Here is a 23805-nt window from a genome sequence, read left to right as displayed (position 1 = left end):
AATAATAATAAAAAAAGGGGGAGGGGCCCATCTACGTGTCCCGACAGGATTGACACCCATGTCTGTGGACCATGAAATGTCCCTTTAATGCGGGGGTTGTGTATGTAGGGTGTTAGGAAGGTGCAAGTGTTGATGTGGGGTGTGGGACTGAATGCATGTTAGTGTGTGGAGCAGAGCGTACACGTATATATACCGATTTTTAAATTGAAATATCCTCTTCATTGTGAATAAATGGATTGTTTTATGTGCACATCCAGTAACCGGTAAGACACCTGTACTATCAAATTTGCATTTAATGGTGAAAATGGTTTCTTCGCAACTACACATACCTTCTTTACTGCGTGGGTGCGTGGGTGGGTTGCACGTGAGTGTATGTTTGGGGTGGGTGGTGGTTTAGGGCGTGAGTGTGTATATGGTCTTGAGGTGGGGTGTGTGTTCGCACGCGTTTTGGTATTACTGGATTGGCGAATATGATTGCATATAATCACATCAACAATAATACTTTTATATTAATGGTTTATGACAATTTCTGTCATGTGGTAAACAACAGTAAGGTCGGGTAAAAAAAGTCCAGGTATCAGCACAAAAACCGAGTATAGCGCTTTAAACCGGTGAAACGCACAGTCACTTACACAGAGAGTAACGTGTATATTGATCTATGGGAACATTAACTCGATGTGATGCTACTAAGCACACATCACAGAAGCAATGAGCTTTCACCAACAGTCAAGTACCGTGTGATCTGTTTAGCGGATTTGAAACTTATACTGCTTAGATATTAATGCCGTATGTGACAAGACTAAATAGTATTATTAAATGATGATCATATAATGATACTTATTGTACCTGGCACGGATAGGTGTTTGATCCAGATATGAATGAGCTTATACATTTAAGACGCTCTCCTTAATAATCTTTAAAAGGCTCATTAATTTTGCTCTGTAGTCAATAAAACACTATAATGTCTTGTATCTCTTTTCAGGAACATATTAACATGATTAATGAAGGAACATTATTGAAGTTTATGGGGCCTTTTATTATATCATTTTATATACCTTACAAAGTTGCCTTTCAATAATAAAAATAAATTATTGATATTCATTCAGGGTGTCCCAGAAAGAAACTTCAAACTTATTATTATTAAAGTTTCCGTCGTTACAGTTCTTTGAGGAACACCCTATATCATGTATATTATTACCATGTAGATCCGAAACGTGCTGGTGACAGACTTCTCAAAGGTGTTACCGTAGCTACAAACCATGTTATTTCGTAAGGCAAATCCACATTGAATGGTTATCCTTCAAATCTTTAAAGTTTTTGTGTTTCCATTTATAGGGGCCTCTTTACATAGCACTTGAACAACAATATTTATGCTGGGGCTTTTAACCTTTGAATCATTTGCCAAATTTTGAACATATCCTTCAACGTGCTTTATTTTGTAATCACGGTGTTATACATTTCTTTCTTTTCCCACATCGATGTTAACTCTCTCCACGCGGGCGTTAATTGTAGACGACAATTTCAATGTTTAACAAATCCAGAATTGTAAATTCTCATGACCATATTTGGAACCAGCGTGGAAAATGCATTAAAATGAGTACAAGAAATCCTACATTAATATTGGTTCAGTGATTCCAAAGATAGCTCTGAAAGTCTGGATATTTTGAGCAAATATCTCAAAGCTGCCCAATTTAGATTAGGTCCCCAATATTGATCAATATTTTGATCGTGCATGGGCCGCATTACGTGTGTATCAATCCATTGGTTTTCATTGCAATAATACTTTGAATTAGAACCAAATATATAAGATCGAAACATCGTTATTTGATCAACTTCAAATTAAACTTGTAATTGCACAGTTTAATTCTTCTGCAGGAAAACGTCTAGAGGTGTTTGTAGGCCTACTTATAACCATAGTCTATGCTGCAAAGCGTTTTTACAGGAAGCCAATAATGATAATTCATGTTAATACTTTTCCATGTTAATACTTTTTTACGATATATTCAGAGCAGATCTCCACTTAACATGCTAAGTAATTCGTAACTTGCAACATTCTACGAGCAAGTATACCACAGTTGAATTTTGTCGATCATTTTGCCCGTAGGGACGTTCTTTCTGAACCGCAAAACACTACCAATATGAAGGAAAGCCTTGCGGAATGACTACATATAACATAATGAATTATTTGATCTCATTACAAAATACAGGCTTTCGCTGCTCAGTACTGTTTTTTTATTCTTAAATTAACTACATGTATATAATATAAAATGACACTATAATATATATAGATTAAGTATTCAGTTAAAAAAAAGGTTCGTTTTAGCAATATTTCGCTTTTAATGTAATCTTATTGTTTTTTAATCATATTTGATAAGAAATATCGATGTCTTAATGCAAAGGACTGTTGATATTCTTTATTTTACAAGACACTAAATGATAATAATTCATATTTACAAAATCGTGCAATGTATTAAGAGCAGATCATCACTTAACTAGCCCGTAAGGAACACTCTACGGATTAAATAGTTGAATTTTTTTTCGCTTCCCCCAAAGGGACTTTCGTTTTAACAGGAACCGCGCAGAGCAAAACACGGACAATGTAGAATGCGGAATCATTTTGACACATTGACATAAATTATTTTTATCGCATAAGAATCTTGTAAGAAAATACACGGTTTCAAGGTTCAGTACTGTTTGAATAATAATTATTACTATATCAAAATGTTTTTATTATTTTCCTCTACAAGAAATACGTTTTTAATTCTGCCTGTAAAAGTTTTGTTTATATTCATGTTTGTACATGTATATTGTTGCTTTTTTGTGTCACTTTAATAAAAACCCTCCGGGCTAAAAAGATTAATTTTAGAGAATACTAATATTGATAATCATTGGGAATGAGCAGTTAAAATCTATGCACTGACTTAGCGAATCTCGTAAATAACATTCTATGAACATCTACTTAGTACCGCAGTTGAATTCTGATGATCGTTTTGCCCGAAGGGACGTTTTTCATCAGGAACAGCGCAGAACAAAACAGGACAATATTAGAGGAAACATACCCTTTAATACGGAATGACTTTGGCAAGCATAAATTATTTTATTTCAAAACCAGGCTTTTGCTGCTCAGTATTGTTTTTCATCGCTACAGGAAACAATGACAGTATAGGTATTAAAGCCATATTATAACATTTGCTGAGGAGAACGCCCTCAAAAATGGTTAAATTCAGGTTTTTACACGATTGTAATGTACTTTAGTAAACAAAGATTCTCTGCAAAAATCAAGACTTTAGGTGCTGTAGTTTTGTCAAAATCTGAGATTTTGAACAAAACGCCGGAACCGTCGTTTTATTATTACGATAGAAATATTAGTCGAACGCGTGTGCGATACTTGTTCGGCTCAAAATTAAAAGGGGACATATCTGACAGTAAATGCTAACATTTTATTGAAAATGAATACTAATCTATTTTAAAAGAAATGTTATAATATGGCTTTAAGTATTCAGACAAATGGCGACAATTAGTGTTTTTAAAGCATGTCAAAGCATGATAATTACTGGGAATGATTGTTTCCATGCATTTATAGTAGCAGTCTACTTTGGGATTCTTGTAAATAACATTCTACACACATCTATTTAGTGCACCGCAGTTGAATTCTGTTGATCGTATTGCCCGTAGGGACGCTTGTCATCAGGAACAGCTCAGAACAAAACAATCACAATACAGAGGAAACACAGCCTTACGGAATGACTTGCGACACATTGGCAAACATATATTTGATCGCATAAGTAAACAAAATACAGGTTTTCGTGATTCTGTAATGTCATTGTTACAATTTAAGATATAATAATTTAACATGTGATAAAAGACTAGCTTCATATATTTTTCTTGTTCATTTTTTTAAATATTATTATTGAATAAAATAAACAATCGACAAAACACAAAATTCTGACGCTTTGGAAAAGACTTTTGATGTTCTACATTGCAGATGATGAAACATGATATAGGAGTAAATGTTATAGATGAAACATTAAGCTGTCGTACAATTGGATACGCTCCTTTTAGTAGCAGGATATTTTTTACCTGCTTATTAAATAATTTATTGTGGCGTAATCTTTAATAGTCATCTGATACTATGACATTAACTATACTTAAATAACAAAGACAGCCAAGATAAAATAATCATCGAATATACCATAATAAAATATAACATACATTACAAGACAGGTAATGTTGAAGTGTAAAATGTATTTTGTGTTCTATCAGGCTAAAAATAATATAATGACACTATCAAACTTACTTTGAAAGTATAAGTGAAGTGTTTCTGGTCAGAAAATTTGTAGAATAACTAAAATGATTATGTTGTATGTATATTTAATAGCCTATGTCATGAGAGAGCCTCATATGCTATTTATCAAACATACAGCATAAGTAACGAGCTAGTAAAATAAGCCAGGGGCAGAAAGTGTGCATCTACTTAGCTCTCACATTGGATTCAAAAATAACTCGAATACAAATCGGTTCAATCATATTGACAAATTAATACTGTTAATCGGCTGCTGTATTGGGCAAATCTAAGATATCGTTATTCATGTTTGATCCAAGAGCATTAGCATGTAAGTGCTCCAGTATCACTATTACAACTTGCGAATGACGACATTGTCGGGCAAATATTAAAAACATAGGGATATTTGCAAAATGGTATTATGATGCATTATTATGATTAAATGGTTTATAATGATGCAAATAATGGATTATTGTTACAATTTCAGTATATTCTGAATCTTGAACGAATCATATTCAACTCCAAGTTAAAGTTAGTTGGGAGGAAACAGTACCAAACAAATACCATTAAGGACTGATTAACCCCTTGTATAGTATTGAACTTGCACAGCCACTTGAACTATACAATATACCATATGTTAACCTTTACAAGGGGAAAATGGGGGCAAGGTAGGTCATAAGATTGTCTGTGTGTATTAAAAGCATGTCATTATATTAGCACATTGGTCAACATACGTACAAGATGTGTCTAAATGACTGCTACCCATCAATTTTGATGTTTATCAAAATGACGGCCTCTTCCAAACGCAACATTGGATACTCTTGAAATGTCAATATGATTCGTTATACAATCTACAAATTATTTGGATCTTATGTTTCAGGAGTTATTATCAATGAAAACTGATTGGTACCAATTATTTTAATACAGCTTGTAGTACTAGTGTATAAATTTCATAATCATATTTCGCCAAACTGTTTTTGTAAAATATATTGGTTTTTTTGGCAAGCATTTTTTCAAATTATTTTGTCAACACTTAAATAACATTGTGTTAGAATATTTTGTAGTAAGTTATTAAAAATGTTGTTATCCAAACATTTTAACCAGAAATTTAAACGTTTTGTTTTGTTATACGTTTTGTGTAGTAAAAAATATAGCTTTTTGTTTTGATGTTATCTATAATACTGTGTTTGTATAACGCATAAGGTAATGTACGCTGTGTCACACAGGTAAAATACTCTGAAAATATCTCCTTTCAATCGATTTTAGCATATTTTTAGATTGTCTAACGGAAGCATATGCGCTATGAAATACCGACCATGAAACTATATTTTTCACTATAAATAAGAAACCTGATGAATCATAACAGTATATTTTACCATTATATAAAATTCGACTTGAATTTCTATAACAGTATCTCAAATATTACAGTAAGGAAAGTAATCAAATAGTAGTAAGTATGTAAAGAAGGGTGTTTTAAAATATTTATGTTCAGATATTTGAACGTTTATGTTAGATAACGTTTGAAACAATTATCAAATTCATCACGGAAAAAATGCATCGGATGCTCCTGAAAAACGTTCATTTGTTAATGTTTTTCTTTCAAAACAAAGTCCCATATAAAATACACTATGTATATTACATGTCTATACTAGTACTCTTGTTTATCTTACAGGTGAATAACTCAAAATTTAAACGTTTTGTGTAGTAAAAAATTTTTTTTCATGTTTATCTATAATACTGTGTTTGTATAACGCAAAGCTGTGTCACACAGGTAGAATACCCTGATAATATCTCCTTTCAATCGATTTTAGCATATTTTTAGATTGTCTAAAACGGAAGCATTATGCGCTATAATAAACCGACCATGGAACTATATTGTCCACTATAAATAGCAAACCTGATGAATCTCTATAGTATATTTTTCCATGTATAAAATTTTTCTTGGAATTTCTATAAATAATATCTCAAACATTACAGTAAGAAAAGTAATCAAAGAGCATGTTCAGAAGGATGTTAAAAAAATTTATGCATAGATGAACGTTTGTGTTAGGTAACGTTTGAAGCAATTATCAAATTCATCACAGAAAAATGCTCCTGATGCTCCTGAAAAACGTTCATTTGTTGATGTTTTTCTTTCAAAACAAAGTCCCATATATTAGATGTCCATACTAGTACTGAGTATATCAGGTTTTCTTGTTTATCTTACAAGTGAATAACGTAATACGTGCGATGTATAAAACTCATTGACCGACTAACGTCATTGCGCTATTCAATTTGAACAACACACCCCTATGAAGACATATCCTTAATCTCCCAATCAGGGGTGTAAATTTCAAATGGAGTCACCCATTCAGGCAACTCCATTTGTAATCCACACTCCCTGTGTGGAAGATTAATGCCATGTCTTCCACAAGGAGTGTGAGGATTTCAACTAGAATAGCCCATTTCACATCTAACCAAGTGACAGGTGCGATTTCAATTTTGTGTTTTTTATCTCGCATCCAATCATCATGATAATCATGATCATTATACTATGTAGATTTAATACACGGTAATGTATACTTTACTAAGCACTTTGTTTCGATCGTAGAGGATCATTTTCCCCATCATAATGTGCAATCTTAACTACAGATGATGAGTAAATCTCTCCGTTTATTCACCCCAAGTGAGACTGTTAATGTGATATATTTCTAAGCGCATATTGTTTTAACACTTGCTCACAGAAGTGCAAACATTCAGGATGAAAAACAAGTTCGGAGATGGATGAAAATTTATCAAAAAAAAACAAAATATACTTACATATATAAATCCAAACAAATAAGAGTGTTTTTGCGTCTTGCTATATTTCCATACTTGCCCAAATTACCGTGGTTATCACACGGTCACGATTCATGCTCATCATCTATTCGCTCACTCAGGTCGTTTGACTTGACACTCGGTATTTAATACAAGGGTTTCCAAGATTTTCAAAGCTGCACCTTGCATACGTTTTTTTTCTCATGAGCTTGTTTTAAATTAAATAAATGACGTCACGAATAGAGCGCCGCCATCATGGAATAATGTTTATTTGATAAAGCGAGGGTTACTGATGTTGATGTGGAAAAATCGAGTGTAAGTAAAATGGCTGCTTTTTGGATTGACTGTTTGATTTGATTGGTTTATAAAACGTTTTTTATTTTATTTTCTGTAGAAAAATTACAGAATTCAACGGTTTGCATGAGAAATTTGATTTCCAAGTCCACTGATTATTATTTCCTTATACTTTCTTTTTTGCTAGCTTACCAATATATCAGAGAAGGGATTTGAGGAAATCTATTCAGGAAAAAGCATTTTCTTGTTTAAGAAACTTGGTAGGATAATACAAATAATATTAGCCAGTATAGCCTCCACAATCTTTACTCTAAACATATTTTCTTAATCATGGTGTTTCGAGTCGCTTAATTATTCAAGGCCAAAAACACCTTTTTCCAAATTCACTTCAGAATGTAAAACAAAACAAACAATATCTAAGTCTTTTAATCAAAAGACAAGTATGGAACAATAATTGTGTGAGTCAACATAAACACATAAAATCAATCATTATACACTCTTTAGCAAACCGCAATCTTCTTCTTGTTGTTGATTGTAATGCTCTATTTCTCAATGTTCTTAAAATATATCCTGATTCATTTGTCCTGCGAAGATCACTGTTCAGCGAAGTTCACTGAAGACTTTTATATCCTTTGCATAAAATCCTCGCACGGTTGACTATCTCCAAAATGGTGCTAATTTCATCTTTCACACAATTTCTTCTGGAAAACAGGACAGCGTTGCAGTTGCTATTTCCACTAATATTAACAGACATGACAGATGTGTTGTTTCATAAACCAGACTTCAGCAAGTCGACAGAAGAGTATATTCCTGTCTTGGAAGAGGTACGCACTTTGACGTAAACTAGATCTTCTCCAACATTACTGGCTAGTAGTACATTGACTGCATAAAATATTTCTTTGAAGGAAAAAGCACATTAACTAGCCCACAACAACATTCAACTGTGTTGATTTGTGTTAACATTTTCTTATATACCAAACATTAAAAAATCCCATTTTATTAATAGCCAATTACTACCTTCACAATATGATGTAATCGGGGAAAGTCCCAAGAATAATGAAAACATTAACCTTTCATATTATATCAATTCTTGTAGGGATTCCAATATGATGTCATGTCCATATCACAAGGGATTTTCGCAATGATGCAATACAGTGAATATTCTGGAGAAGAGGGGATTCCCAAACAATCCAAAATTAGATATGATTCAATTTGTTTTGGTCAACTTGACGAATGAGAGGGAATTTCCCAAAAATGTCATCACTCATGAAGTAACTCTAATTTTGTTAACAAAGATAAACAATTAAATTTAATTACTCACGGCACATCGCATGGGTTAATCCATAAAATAAGTTCACATCCCTACACAGGGGTAAATTTCGATAAAAGAAATCACGGAATTGTCCGAAATCAGCCCCTTAAATTTGATGTTTTATTTGATTTGTTCTGGTTTTGGCGATCCTAGATAACCCATGAAAGCCTCTATTGAAGCTTATTTCCACTGAGGTCCAGTTGAGCACCGGGACACGTTGGGAACAGTCATATCAAGTTTTTAAACTTGATCTTTATATCTGTATTCTAGACGACAAAAATTCAAAATTAATTGTCTAAAAAATGAAGGCCAATATTTAAATAACGACATGCAATGAATCTTTATATTTGTTCAATAAAAACAATGAAAAACATCGCTCCTATATAGTCAAGTGTGTCATACAGAATGCTAAACGTAAATGCTGGAATAGTTCTGAGCATAGCCAAGTCTACCTGTCGTGGCCGACACGTCAAAAACACCTTTCAAAATTGGTCAATTTGACTTGCAGCGTAAAGAGGACACTCCGGGTCTTAACATTGTGTCAAGAATAGCGACATTTATGCTCAAATGTGCGGAGGCAGAACTAGATGTTATTATACATTTATCTATGGAGAAATAGGGTTGAAACATTATAGAAAGCGTCACTTTGACTTAACTCTGAAAGGTGTGGGGCCAATTTGAGACGATGAATCGAGTATACTTGCTACTGTATTATTATATACTGTTGTATTATTATATCAGAAAGCATGATAGTAAGACACCAGAAAGAGAACACAACAATATTATAGATCCTACACGGGGCTCACGGGACTTCACATGAGAGCGGGATGTGCATTAAAACGTTTCGATCTCCTGGGATATGCATCATCCATAGTAGAAAGTGTCAAATCCGCATCCAAGAAATGATCGCGCAGTAAGCACATTTCTTGTAAGTGCGTTACAGTTCGTGTGCGTGTAGGGCGTCATGGCGTTATACTGTGTGCGTGTAGGGCGCTCTGCGCGTACAGGAGGGGACAAAAGGATATCACATTGCATGGTCATCTACAAAAAGGATTCTATTCGCAAATGTGCGTGTTGTGCATGTATGCGTACGACAGTTAAACACATTTTACACTTTAATTACCGTGCACATTTACAAAAACCTTCTGGCGTGTTGCTAGAAAAGCGCGAAAAACAAAGATGCACTTTTTGCGCACGTGTTTTGAAATATGTTCAAAAGTAAACCAGCTTTAAAAACAATGAAATCTAATTATATAATTGTATGACAAAGAATTGTTGTCAATACTTGCTTAATTCCATGTTAAGAGGTGCTATTACTATCCAAAATCACAGATAGTTAATTGTTTGATTCCCTTACTCAAAGGGTTTATAAAGCTCGGTGTTTCTAGCGTGTTTACAGACCGTACCAAATCATTTATTCCACATACATGCCTTTTGTGCAAGGTCTTGAATACAAAGTAGTGTAATTTGAATTCGAATTAGGCTCCAAGACTATTTTGACAATGTTCAAGTCTCAATTTGTCTTAATGCGACTGCATTTAAAGTATGACATGGTTTGAATAACACTTTATCCTCCATATTGCTCTACATACAACTCTGAACTGTTAGCTTTGTTTACCATCGCAATGTCTTCCAAACATGCACAGACATGATAATTAATATAATGGATTGGTCATTGGACATTAATGGATGTTTGTCCAATATATGCATTGAACCTAGTGGCGTACCTCTAGGAGGTATTCCTGGTCCACCCTTGTTTGCTTTTATATGGAACAGTATGTCAGACTCTACTTCACTGAGGAAGGGATTCAGTCCTGCAAGTGCTGTGAATCAGTGCTAGGCGATGTCTGCTTGTGGTATGGTCTCAATTGACAAATTTCGCAGGACACAACAACCCCCAGTTATATTTTTATTTTGTTCTGTACCGGCTTTTATTACTGCATATAATGCCTTTTGTATTTTTTGTATCCCCTGCCCATTTTGTTTTGCTTGTGTTCATTGTCAAGCAGCTCTAAGTTGCAGTGAACTTTATGGGGTTTTTTTTATTTCACATATCATTCTTTTCATTTTCATTGACATCGTCAGTGTCTGGGGAGCTATGGTCACAATTATTACGAGGAAACATCACTATGCTAACAAATGTTGTTTATAGTGGACAAAACACATTCCCATAAACTAACTTGAATATCTAAATGATTTCAATTCTATGATGTTCCTATATGACATGAAGTAACATAAGTAATAAAAACATTTATAGCAATACGTCTCCGTTTGTACAAACATCCAATTAATATCAGTCATTCCGTTACGTACATCTGACGCCCTTTATAGAATTAAAGTGGTAGTTTAACTATGATTAATTACCATAAGATCAAGTGCTAAATAGACTTATGTACACATCACAACTTGAGCATTAATCAATCACGACAGATTTACCACGCAACATTGTGGTGGTGACATTTTTATCGTTCTTTATCCAATCTAAAAGAGCACTTATATTTTCCTATCACCTATTTCCTCAGTTATTGACAAACTGTTGTGTAAACTGTAATGTTACATGACTTTAAACACAAATGGCTCATACGAATGTTAGAATGCTTACAGTTCATAATAGCACAGTGCATACGACAGGTCTCCACGCTGAGAGGCCATCTGCTCTATCATTGATATTGCTTACCAAGCAGGATATGGAGAAGTAATGCATTTAAAGTATGACATGGTTTAAATAACACTTTATCCTCCATATTGCTCTATATACAACTCCGAACTGTTAGCTTTGTTTTAATACCATCGCAGACATGATAGCTAATGGATTGGACATTGGATATTTATGGATGTTTGTCCAATACATGCATTGAACCAGAGGTGTACCTCTGGGAGGTATTCTTGGCCCACCTTTGTTGCGTTTTTATGGAGCAGTATTCCAGTCTCTTTTGTTGGCAACTTCACTAAGGAAGGGGTTGACTCAGTCCTTCAAGTGCCGAGCATGCACACCATCTCACTGCACTGCGAATCAGCTAGGTGATGTCTGATTGTGATATATGTGATGCGATCAAGCAAAATCAGTCGGAACTCGGATATATTAAATTTTTCAGTTTCTTATAGGATAGTAATACTATTTACAGAGCTGGATTTTGCGGAAAATCCCATTGAAATTGAACCACCAGTTCCAAAGATATGAGCGATTAAACAGATTTCAAAACAATAGGAAACAAAAAGACATACCGTAAACGTTCGCCTAATGGCGCTTTTGGATTCTTAGAAATGTGAGAGCGCCATCCTTGTAAAATCGCAACAGCATTAAGGATACGTGTATGTTAAATTGAGCAACCTGGGCATAATGCCTCAGAAAAAAATATCGTGACACGACCCAATGCTTTAGGTCACTAGGTTAGTTGCTAGAGCAGCAAATGTTTTGGGGTTTCTTCAGGTATTCTTTCTCAAAGTGCCATTGGACTTAATTTGTAAATCGATTCATACGTTATACCTAACTCATTTTGGTAAATCTTTTTATAACATTGTAATTTCTTCATATTTTTTTATATTCTTTAGTTCAAAATTACACCATTCTATTGTCTGACCGGTTAGCTCAGTCGGTAGAGGGTGCGCCTTGAATGGTGAATGGTACTGGTTCGAATCTTGGTTTCTGCCCCCACTTTTATGTGAAGATGGGTCAAGAAATGTTTTTGGATTTTGTCCCCATTTTACGAACGAATATTGTGAATTTTTTTTAATTTAATTTAATTTTTATTGTCTTATTTTTAGATAAATAGGCACTGCGAACAAACGGCAACAAAAACCGCTGACAAAATTTGCTCCACCTGCTACCTATCAATGCGTGATATAGTCCATACATTTAACTGTTAAACATGTTAAATGACCATTGATCATATATAACTATCAGACCACGAAGTAGTTACGTAACTCCGTGATAGTATCGGAACCAAGCACTGTTTGTATGGCGATCATTACGATCACGCTATTTTGGTATGCCTTTTTTGTGTACTGATTGTTTCGATCGTGGTTCATTACTTAAGCGCGTGATTCCGTTGACATATAGTAACATTACGTAACTTCGATACCGGGCTTCGATACTGAATAGTTGTTGAGTGTACATAATATGGAAAGTCATTGGGGTACTGTGTGCCTTCCAAAGCACCTTATAACATGTTCTCATTGTGTTGTGGAATCCTAGCCAGTATTCAATGATAGAGGCCTTGCGTTTATCGATTGGCTCCAAACAAAGGATTTGAACCGGTTTCTTCCCCGTAATCATGGCGCAGTGCAGTCCATTCAATTAAATGTTGTCATCAACCTATTTGATCGTAGTGCATTTTGTTATGTGTGTGAGACGAACTGTCGCGGTAGATGCAATCATGCTTTTGTTGAATGCATTTGAGTAGTCCGCCATATTTACAGGATGATACGTCATATGCACAGCCTCTATTCAGTTTGTTCGTTTACTCATTCAAATTTTATTTATATCATTTGAAGACTGAGCCTATTATGATACATCCTCCGTGGAACAGTTTCAAACAAAATTAGCTAGGGATTATTGGGGCAGAGGTTATCTTTTGAATCCTCTTAGAGGGCTATAATTTTTTTCCCAAATTTACAAAAAGTCTCCGTCAATAAAATTGCGCACCCCTATTTTGGCAACAAAAATTTTATGATCCCAAACCCCAAAATTGTATTGAAATCAGTCTTTTTGAATAAAATAACACACTTTCTGTGGTCATCGTGTGACTCCCTACATTTTGGTCATAAAACATTTGATGACCCCCTCCTATTATTCTTTCCAAGACTTTATGACCCCCGTATATTTGGGACCCCCCCCCCCCTTTCGAATAAAATGATATACCTCTTATGACCACTGATGCATAGGCAAGGACACTCGCTAGATCGAGATACTCTAGCTAAAATACAGGTTTACATTTACTATCTTACATTATCTTGCTGTATTTCAGCTAGAGCTCCAAACGACAAGCTTCCGGGTTTTTTGGAGAACAATACTGTTACGTAAGATGAAGAAGAAACCCGCCTCGGAGCCCGCCCTACTCATTATTTCATTGTACTTATGCAATTTGCCTCCACACATTACGTAATCAACACAAAGCTTTTGTGAGGATTAGTGAGTGGATAAGAAATTGACAGTGGAGGATACGAAGGACACGCCGATTGTTAGTTGTCAATCATGAGTTGCCGCAACATATTAATATTTTACTGCATGGCATTCCGCAAACACCAAGACAAATTATGCCGTATTTTTCCAAAGATCATCTCATACGAAGTAAAGCTGAATGCGATCTGTACTTTTGTAACATTCCGATCGCTTTTGATCACCTATTATCGGCGAATTTGCTTGAAAACACGTGAGTTCATGTTGTGTAAACATAATTAGCATAGACACAAATGCAATTACGATGCAATACAATGTAATTTGAATGCGCAGCAGATCTATAGAAATAACGTTGCCCGGTTTTATGCAGAATTAGACCCTGTCTGACACTCGCGCGAATTGAAAGACTTGTCGCACGCGACAATTCGTCTCACACACATAACAAATGCCTATACAATCAAATAGGTTCATTACAACATTTGATTGAATGGATTGAGTTACTCTAAAATGAAACGATATAAACAAAGAATCATGAAAAAAGACACATACAAGATAAAATAATTTAAAATTATATAAACAATGTTAAAAATAAAATCAAGAAAATAGAGAATAAAATTTCCTCAAATCAGAAAAAAAAAAACCATTGACAGACATCATAATCTGTCAGAAATTACTGCATGAGATTCGAACCATCAATCTTCTCCACAAGTTCTCTTTATCCTCGCACTATAGTCTAATGCTCTGCTCACTGGGCCACAACGTATCAGGTGAATGATTACCGCATTATCAGGAACAAGTTTGTTCGATCTTGTTCATAATGTCGATAGGTTTCACCCTTTAACTACACGTACCCTTAATAAACAGTGATGATATTCGGCTTTTACAGGGATGGCGCTCTCTCATTTCCATGAACTCCATAGCGCCATTAGGCGAACGTTTACGGTAGTTCCTTTGTTTGGCTATATCTCAAAATCAATATATCCGAGTTCCGACTGATTTTGCTTGATCGCATCACATATGAAGACCTGAGCGCAAGAAGACCGTAAGTCCACTTGGGCCCTCAACATGTATACACAAAAGTTACGTATAGTTTCTTAGGGTTTTTAATGTTTAATACATGAAAACATCATGAAAGGTTGTTAAAGATTTGTTTTGCACCCTGAACATGTATAAAACATTACCAAACTATACGAAACTATACGAAACTTTAGTGTATACATGTTGAGGGGCCAAGTGGACTTACAGTCTTCTTGCGCTCAGGTCTTCATATGGTCTCAGTTGATATAATATCCCAGGACACAACAACTTCCAGTTATGTTTTTTTATTTTGTTCTTTTGTATAATGGCTTTTATTACTGATATATGCCTTTAGTATTTTTTTTTGATCTCCTCAGCTGTCCATTTGTTTTGCTTTCATTCATTGTCCAGCAGCTACGAGTTACAGTGAATTATTTGATTTTTTTAATATCACATATCATTCTTTTCATTGACTTCGTCAGTGTCTGGGGAGCTATGGTCACAATTACGAGGAAACATCACTATGCTAACAAATGTTGTTTATAGTGGGCCAAAACATTCCCATAAACTAAATTGAACATCTAAATGATTTCAATCCTATGATGTTCCTATTATGACATGAATTACATTCCTAAAGCTATTCGTCTCCGTTTGTACTAACATGCAATTAATCTCAGTCATTTAAAGTGGTAGTTTAACCGTGATTAATTACTGTAAGATCAAGTGCTACATAGACTAATTACACATCGTTACTTGAGCACTAATAAAATCACAACGGATTTACCACGCAACATTGTGGTGGTGACATTTTTATCGTTCTTTATCCAAGCTAAAAGAGCACTTATATTTTCCTATCACCCATTTCCTCAGTTATTGACACACTGTTGTGTAAACTGTAACGTGGCATGACTTTAAACACAAATGGCTCGAACGAATGTTCGGATGCTTAGTTCATAGCACAGTGCATACGGCAGGTCTCCTTGTTGAGAGGCCATCTGCTCTATCATTGATATTGTTTGCCAAGCAGGATACGGAGGCACATAAATTGTTAAGAGACATTAAAGAGACAAGTGAAAATTAAACCAAAACATAGTGTAATTTGAAGTCGAAGGCTCCAAGACTGTTTTGGCAATGTTCAAGTCTCTATTATTTTTTGTCTTAATGCGTCTGCTTTTAAAGTATGGTATGCTTTGAATAACACTTGAATACAACTCTAGTAGCATTGTTTACCATCGCAATGTCTTCAAACAGTGACACATACATTACAATGTTTTGGTGGATATGAAGGGGTATATCAGGCAAGGGCAAGGTCACTGGCAGCGTATTGTCATTAGACTATCCAGGTGGCATTGGAGAGCGGAGAATTATGGATGTTTGTCCATACATGCATTGAACCTAGTGGTGTACCTCTGGGAGGTATTCTTGGTCCACCCTCGTTTGATTTTATATGGAACAGCCTTCCAGACACTTTTGTTGGCAACATCACTGAGAAAGAGTTTCAGACCTTCAAATGCCGAGCGCATTAACAAATCTCAATATTCTGTGAATCAGCCAGGTAATGGCTGATGCTAAGATACCACAAACTACAGTTATATTTTTATGTTGTTCAATCATACATGTTATGGCTTTTACCACTGTATGTCACGTATTTATCCGCTGCTGTCTATTTGTTTTCTTTCGTTCATTTCTAAAGCAGCTATGAGTTGCATTGAACCATTTGATCTGCTCATGAGAGTTCTTCTCACGTTATCAGCTTGATTTCATATAATTTATCATTATGTTCATTGACTTCGTCAATGTCTGATGGGCTATGTTCACAAATACGAGGAAACGTCACTATGTGCCAATGAATGATGTTTATCAAAGTAGACAAAACGATTACCAGAAACTAACTTGAACAATCTGTATGATAACAATCCTGTGGTATTGTTCTATGACATGAAGTAACAGGAGTAATAAAACATTATTTTATAACTATACTTCTCCGTGTGTTCAAACATCCATTTCATATCAGACTTACAATTCATTCCGTTATGTGCATCTGACGCCCTTTAAATTAAAGTGGTAGTTTATCCGTGATTAACAACCGTAAGACGTGCTAAATAGACTTCACGTACACTTCGCAACCGGAGCATTAATACATTACAACATATTTACCATATAACATTGTGGTGGCGGCATTTTTATCGTTCTTTATCCTAGCTAAAAGAGCACTTATATTTTCTTATCACCTATTTTGTCAGTTATTGACTGCTGTGTAATGTGATAAAACACAAAGCACATATGAATGTTCGGATCCGTACAGTTCATAATAGCACGGTGCATATGGCAGGTCTCCTCGTTGAGAGGCCATCTGCTCTATCATTATGTTAGGTGGTGCAACCACCTAATATATTGGGAACGGGAGAAATATAGCTCTGACTTGTTCAGGACAAAGTACCTAAGTATGGCCATGTAGGCCGCCCTTGTCTACCGATGGTTCCGAAAAGAGCCGTCCACTGAAGACTGCCCCGTGTGAAAAAGCAAACCTCACTTATCTGCTAATGTAAACGTTTTTGGTGGCTCTGAAAAGAGCCCTTCATTGAAGACCGCCAATGTCAATAGATAAAAGTAAATAAGTGGGGCTCTGAAAAGAGTAGCTCACTGAAGATTGCCAGGTGTCAACATAGAACAAGCAGACCTCGCTTATCTGCTAATATAAAAAGGTTTGGTGGCACTGAGAAGAGCCGTTTACTGAGACTGTCCCTTACCAACAGTGAACAAACACACCTTGCCTATCTGCTGATGCAACTGCAGAGAGTTTGCAACAAAGTAGGTTGCCATGTACCTCAGCCAAGGCTGCCCTTTGTCAGTCAGTGATCAGCGAAGTCAGTGACCATACCGACTGACGTGAGATGATCAAAAGTGTACTTGTGTTGGGAAATTTATTCATAAATTGATATGATGCTCGGTGTAAAATGAAGGGTTAGATTTATAACAACATTACGGCAGATAAATTTGTTGATGTCAATTTTGACATGAAATAAATCGGTTTTACAGCACACCACAACACAACCATTAATAAAATCACTACTTACAGCTTACAGTAATGTGGTGATAAAATTGGTATACTTTTCTATAAAAGCTCAAATCACTTAAATATCAACAAGTTGTATAATCTTTTTTGGGGTATCTGAACTGTAGTAAGAGAAGTGGATGAGGTTTTTGATCATAAGATGTACTCTGTCTAAGAGGCCACTAACAACTAAGGAACTACTTTTAAAGCTATCAAAAACTAGTATATCTCTTTAATTATATCACTATATGTCACAATACTAGAGTGTATATATTGTCTGCTGGTAAAAATGTCTGGTGAGCTATATTCACAATTATGAGGATCAGTATGTGCTAACGAATGTTGTTTATATAAACTAACTTGAATATCTAAATGATTTCAATTCTATGATGTTCCTGTATGACATGAAGTAATGTAATTAATAAAAACATTTCTATATCTATGTCTCCGTTTGTATATAAACATCCAATTAATATCAGTCATTCCGTTATGTACATGTGACGCCCTTTATAGATTTAAAGTGGTAGTTTAACTGTGATTAATTACCATAAGATCAAGTGATAAATAGACTTAGGTACGCATCACAACTTGAGCATTCATAAATCACGACAGATTTACCATACAACATTGTGGTGGTGACATTTTTATTGTTCTTTATCCAAGCTAAAAGAGCACTTATATTTTCTTATCACCTATTTCGTCAGTTATTGACTGCTGTGGAATGTGTTAAAACACAAAGCACATATGAATGTTCGGATGTTTACAGTTCATAATAGCACGGTGCATATGGCAGGTCTCCTCGCTGAGAGGCCATCTGCTCTATCATTATGTTAAGGTGTTAAGGGGTGCAGCCACCTAATATACTGGGAACGGGAGAAATATAGCTCTGACTTGTTCAGGACAAAGTACTTAAGTGTGAACATGTAGGCCACATCTGTCTACCGATGGTTCTGAAAAGAGTCGTTCAGTAAAAGACTGCCACCTAATATATTGGGAAGGGAATGGCAGAAATATAACCCTGAATTAATCAGGACAAAGTACCTAAGTATGGACATGTAGGCCGCACCTGTCTACCGATGATTCTGCAAAAAGCCGTTCACTTAAGATAGTCCTGTGTGAACAAGCAGACCTCGTCTATCTGCTAATGTAAACGTTTTTGGTGGCTCTGAAAAGAGCCGTTCACTTAAGATTGCCAATGTCAATAGATAAAAGTAAATAAGTGGGGCTCTGAAAAGAGCCGCTCACTGAAGATTGCCAAGTGTCAACAGAGAACAAGCATGCCTCGCCTATCTGTAGATATAAAAAGGTTTGGCGGCTCTGAAAAGAGTCGTTTACTGAAGACTGTCCCTTGTCAACAGTGAATGAGCAGACCTCGCCTATCTGCTGATGCAACTACAAAGAGTTTGCAATAAAGTAGGTTGCCATGTACCTTAGCCAAGGCTGCCCTTTGTCAGTCAGTGATCAGTGAAGTCAGTGATCATACACACCATAGATTTTACAGACGATCAAACTTCAGATGATCAAAAGTTTACTTGTGTTGGAACATTTATTTATAAATTGATATGATGCTCGGCGTAAGATGAAGGTTTAGATTTATAACGACATTAAGGCAGATAAATTGTTGATGTCGATTTTGACATACATAAATCGGTTTTACAGCACACCGCAACACGACCATTAATAAAATCACTACTTACAGCTTACAATAATGTGGTGATAAAATTGGTAAACCTTTCTATAAAAGCTTAAAAGCACTTAAAGGTTCTTCTAAATATGACACCTATTCCTGGAGTTATGCACAAACTGTTTTGTAGTCGAACATGACATCAACACTAGTAACATCTTTTGACTGCTTTTGATGCTTTTACTGTTCCGTGCTGTACGTGGCAGATGTTTGTACGAGGCCCTACTTTTACGATGGAAAAATCTAAGATAGTGTTGCTCTTGACGCATATTATTTTCTGAACCAACCTTAGGTGTGAATATATAGGGTGTGTGAGTCGATTTGAATATGATTTCTTTTTGAGCTATTTTAGCATTACCAATGAATTTTATACTTAAACGTACTTAATGCATATTTGTGACGGCTAGGTTATTACGTTTTCATGATAAATTTAAATAAATGCATAACCCGTCTGATCCAACTGGGCAAAAAGAAAGGATTTCGAAAATTACGGTATTGTCAATCCATGGACCCAAGCGTCTGTCCCTTACGTACCAACTTGAGGAAACAATCAAACGCACATCCAAACAAACAAACACGCATGAACCAATGTTGCTTTTTTTTTTTTGAACCCCTTACTTCCCGAAAGTATGTGGTAGGAATGTTATGACCTTTTACAATGGCAATGTTCTTATGTATTTTATGGGTTTTTTTTTGCTCCCTTGCACCCATACATGTATATGCCCTAATTATCACCTCTCCCTGATTATTGGATTACATTGTGCCATAAATGGTTTCAAAGAAAGAGTTTGTTTAAGACTATTCGGATGGTCTTCTCTTATAAATTTATATCCTGTTAACTTTCCTAGTGCTTAATAATATACCTTAATTAATTTTAATAAATAACCTGCAGACGGTTCCGGTAGACATCCACAATTTAAAATCAGAATGAGTTTAACAGAAATTGCCTATTCTCATGAAACAAGATATCCCTCCTTGTCAATTCAGTACATCGAATGTAGCATAATGTACGATACACGGTAATTACAGCTAGATAATGAAGCATCGAAGGGTGGTTATGGGACATTCCAGTTGAAATCCATACAACCGATACGGAAGACATAACCTTAGTCGCCTACATACGCGGTATAGATTGTAAATAGAGTAACCCATTCAGGTAACTCCCCGTGAAATTCGCTCTGTGTGGAAGATGTCTTCCATGGGGGTGTATGGATTTCAACTGGAATAGCCCGATGAATTGTTAAGTGAAGGAAGTTAATTAATCATGTCTACAGGTATGGCATACGAAAGTACCACAGCAAATATCCCAAGCTCCATAATCCTTTTTGGGGGTATCTGAACTGCAATAGGAGAAGAGGATGGGTTTTCGATCATGGGATTTGGTCTGTCTAAGAGGTCACTATCAACTAAGGAACTAATTTTAAGGCTATCAAATCTTACTACCGTAATTTTGTTAGAAGAATGCAGTTGCTTAAAACTCCAACAATTTGACTCCGATTCATGTTTAGTCCTAACAAACTGACTTATTAATATTTTACCTAAACGCATTCAAAATGTATTTCGGAAACACCATTGTTAGAGCTGGCGTGAGCTGTATGGTCTTTAGTGTGAACTATTCGGCAATTTTCGCGAAGTCTTATATGGACTCTGTGAGTTTCGCTACATTAGGTGTTTTCATATGACCTTCAACGTGCAGAAAATGTACATTTTGAAGTTCTGAGAAGATTTAATCAAAGTCAAGAAAATGTCAATGGTCGTATCGCAAAGAAAACCACAAGCACATGCGTAATAACTGCGGGGGTTGCTAGAAACCGGGTACCTCACGTCAGCTATGGCACGTTTTAGGTATCTAATAAGAAGAGACTTTCTGTGTATTAAAATTCATGCGACCTTTAAGGAAACACACAAATTCTCGTGATCCATCTTGGAGTGTCAGTATTATTAACCTTCTTAATAGCATCTTGTTCTTGATATATAAAACCATTATTTAATAAACAAGCAAGCATTATGCTGGATATTTTGACTAATTTGTGCAAACAGCTGAGTTACTTCTTCAATCATTACAATTGTCAATCGTGATGTTGGTAGTTATAGTAAAATTGCTAATACAAAATTGTTTATCCCTGATGAATATCTATTTTTATCACCCGAGGCAAGTGAGCCTGAAGAGGCACATACCCTGGATGGCGAGACGTAACAATGCGTACATTTAAGAAGAGGGTCTTGTGTATTTATCAACTATGGGGGCTAGGTATATTCTGAATTAGATAACATGTATTAGCTCCAAATCATTTCAAATCATCCCCAAGTCACATGGTTTAGGAGTGCAGAGAACATTTGTTAACCATGTGACATGGGGATGATTTGAAGTGACCTCCACTTTAGATGAGTCTGGTATTTATTCCTAGCTCTTATGTGAAAAGAGACACATTGTTGTAGCAGCCGACAAGTGCATTGTTTTGATATGATTTCTTTATGTACATTGCCGATCTAAAAACAATCGATAAATTGAAATGCGACACATGTAGCAGCTGACAAGTGCATCCTTTTGATATGGATGTACACAAATACAGTTTCGGTATAAGCGGATAGGATTTAGTAGAAAAAAAAGTGCCGTTTAATTATGTTACCAAATGTCGCCGCTTTGTTGCAATTAAAGTTGCAAAAGTAGATTTGCAAACTATTTTTTAGGTTGAGTATGTTCCATACTCAAATGGTGCATAAAGTATTTCTAGCGTGTTAACAGACCATACCAAATCATTTATTCCACAGACATGCCCTTTTTTTAAAGACGCGAATACAAAGTAGTGTAATTTGAAGTCGAAGGCTCCAAGCTTGTTTTTGCAACGTTCAAGTCTCGATTTGTCTTGTTATGGTTTCAGCAACTGATAAACCCTATTGCCCTACTTCCCACTCCGCAACTGTTGGCATTGTTTACCATTACCATGATTACTAATAATGGGAATGACATGATAATGTTTCCGTTTAAATCTAAGGGAGATGTGAGCAATTACGGAGCCCCTTTACCATGTTTACCTAGTATATCTCTGGTCTACCTTTAGTTATATCACACAGATGTATGGCATGAAATAACATCATATCAGTAATGAAACATTTACAGGTACTTCTGTGTCTATAGTATTTCGTCACAATACTAGAGTGTATAAATTGTCAGCTGGTAACAAAAATAATATGAAGAAGGAACATGCCATGGATGACACAACCCTAAAAATAAATACATAGATACAAAGACATTTTACATATTTTATAGCCACCGTAATTTTACTCTTTGGACACTTGACAAAATACTGAAGGCGAGGAAATTCTGTATTATGGACTTTGATTGTTCCAACTCAGATCTCAGACCTGGAATCCATTCTGTTATGCGCATCTGACGCCCTTTAATTTTAAGTGTTAGTTTATGAATTTCTTGTTTACTATCGTAATACATGAAAAGTACACATCGCAACTTGAGCATTAATAAACCACAACATTTGTAGCCTTCTTTATCGAAGCTCAAAGAGCACTTATATTTTCTTATCACACGCTCGTATTTCGTCAGTTATTAACAAATTGCTGTATAATGGGGTTTGATTTAAACACTCAGTCTGGCACCTTTATGTTCGGATGCTATATATAAACCATAATAGCACGGTGCACATGACAGAGGTCTCCTTGTCGAGAGGTCCTTTTCTATATCCTTGATATTTTGTTTGAGCAGAATGAAGACGAAGAAATTGTTTAGACATAAAAGAGACATGTTCTTTCAAAGCGAAAACAAAACTAAATAAACAAAAGCAGAATAAAAGCTTAAAGGGCAGGTCTATTGCAAAATAAGTTTATCTCTATTCGAAGAGAATAATTATTACATTACAAGTTGATACTTGTTGCAATTTTTTGTGCGTATTTCTCCTGAAAAAGGAGAAATTGTGTGGGTAAAGTTCAGCCTCGTACGTGTTCTTCCCCCGTTTGAAGCGTACGTGTTCTCCCCCCGTTTGGCTGATGACGTAGGTAAATGAAGCGGGCACTTTATCATGCTCTCATCATACAATCACAATCACTTTGACAAGTTTGACATTAGCAACAATGAGTTGTACGATCACTTACCATAACAATGCTGCATAACAATATGCACACTATACAGTATTGTTACTATGCGTTTGCTTTGTAATATTTCATCCAACTGAAACTTTAGCATTGCAATATGGAAATCAGATACATGAGTTTGTGGACTTAACACGGTTTA

General features: G+C 35.5%; 1 protein-coding gene across 4 annotated transcripts in view; it reads right to left on the bottom strand.

The window, feature by feature from the left end:
- Window positions 1–23805, bottom strand: part of LOC140162414 (short transient receptor potential channel 1-like) — a 131254-nt gene that overhangs the window by 98699 nt on the left and 8750 nt on the right. The window contains exon 1 of one of the 4 annotated variants that reach the window (XM_072185641.1): window positions 7082–7229. The exons of the other annotated variants lie outside the window; for them this stretch is intronic. The gene's annotated coding sequence lies outside the window, so the exon portion shown is untranslated. Of the gene's footprint in view, window positions 1–7081; window positions 7230–23805 lie in introns of those variants that run through there. 4 annotated transcript variants of the gene reach the window in all.

The sequence above is a fragment of the Amphiura filiformis genome, chromosome 10, assembly GCF_039555335.1.
Source record: "Amphiura filiformis chromosome 10, Afil_fr2py, whole genome shotgun sequence".
Taxonomy (NCBI): Eukaryota; Metazoa; Echinodermata; class Ophiuroidea; order Amphilepidida; family Amphiuridae; genus Amphiura; species Amphiura filiformis.
This window is presented reverse-complemented; position numbering and strand designations above follow the sequence as displayed.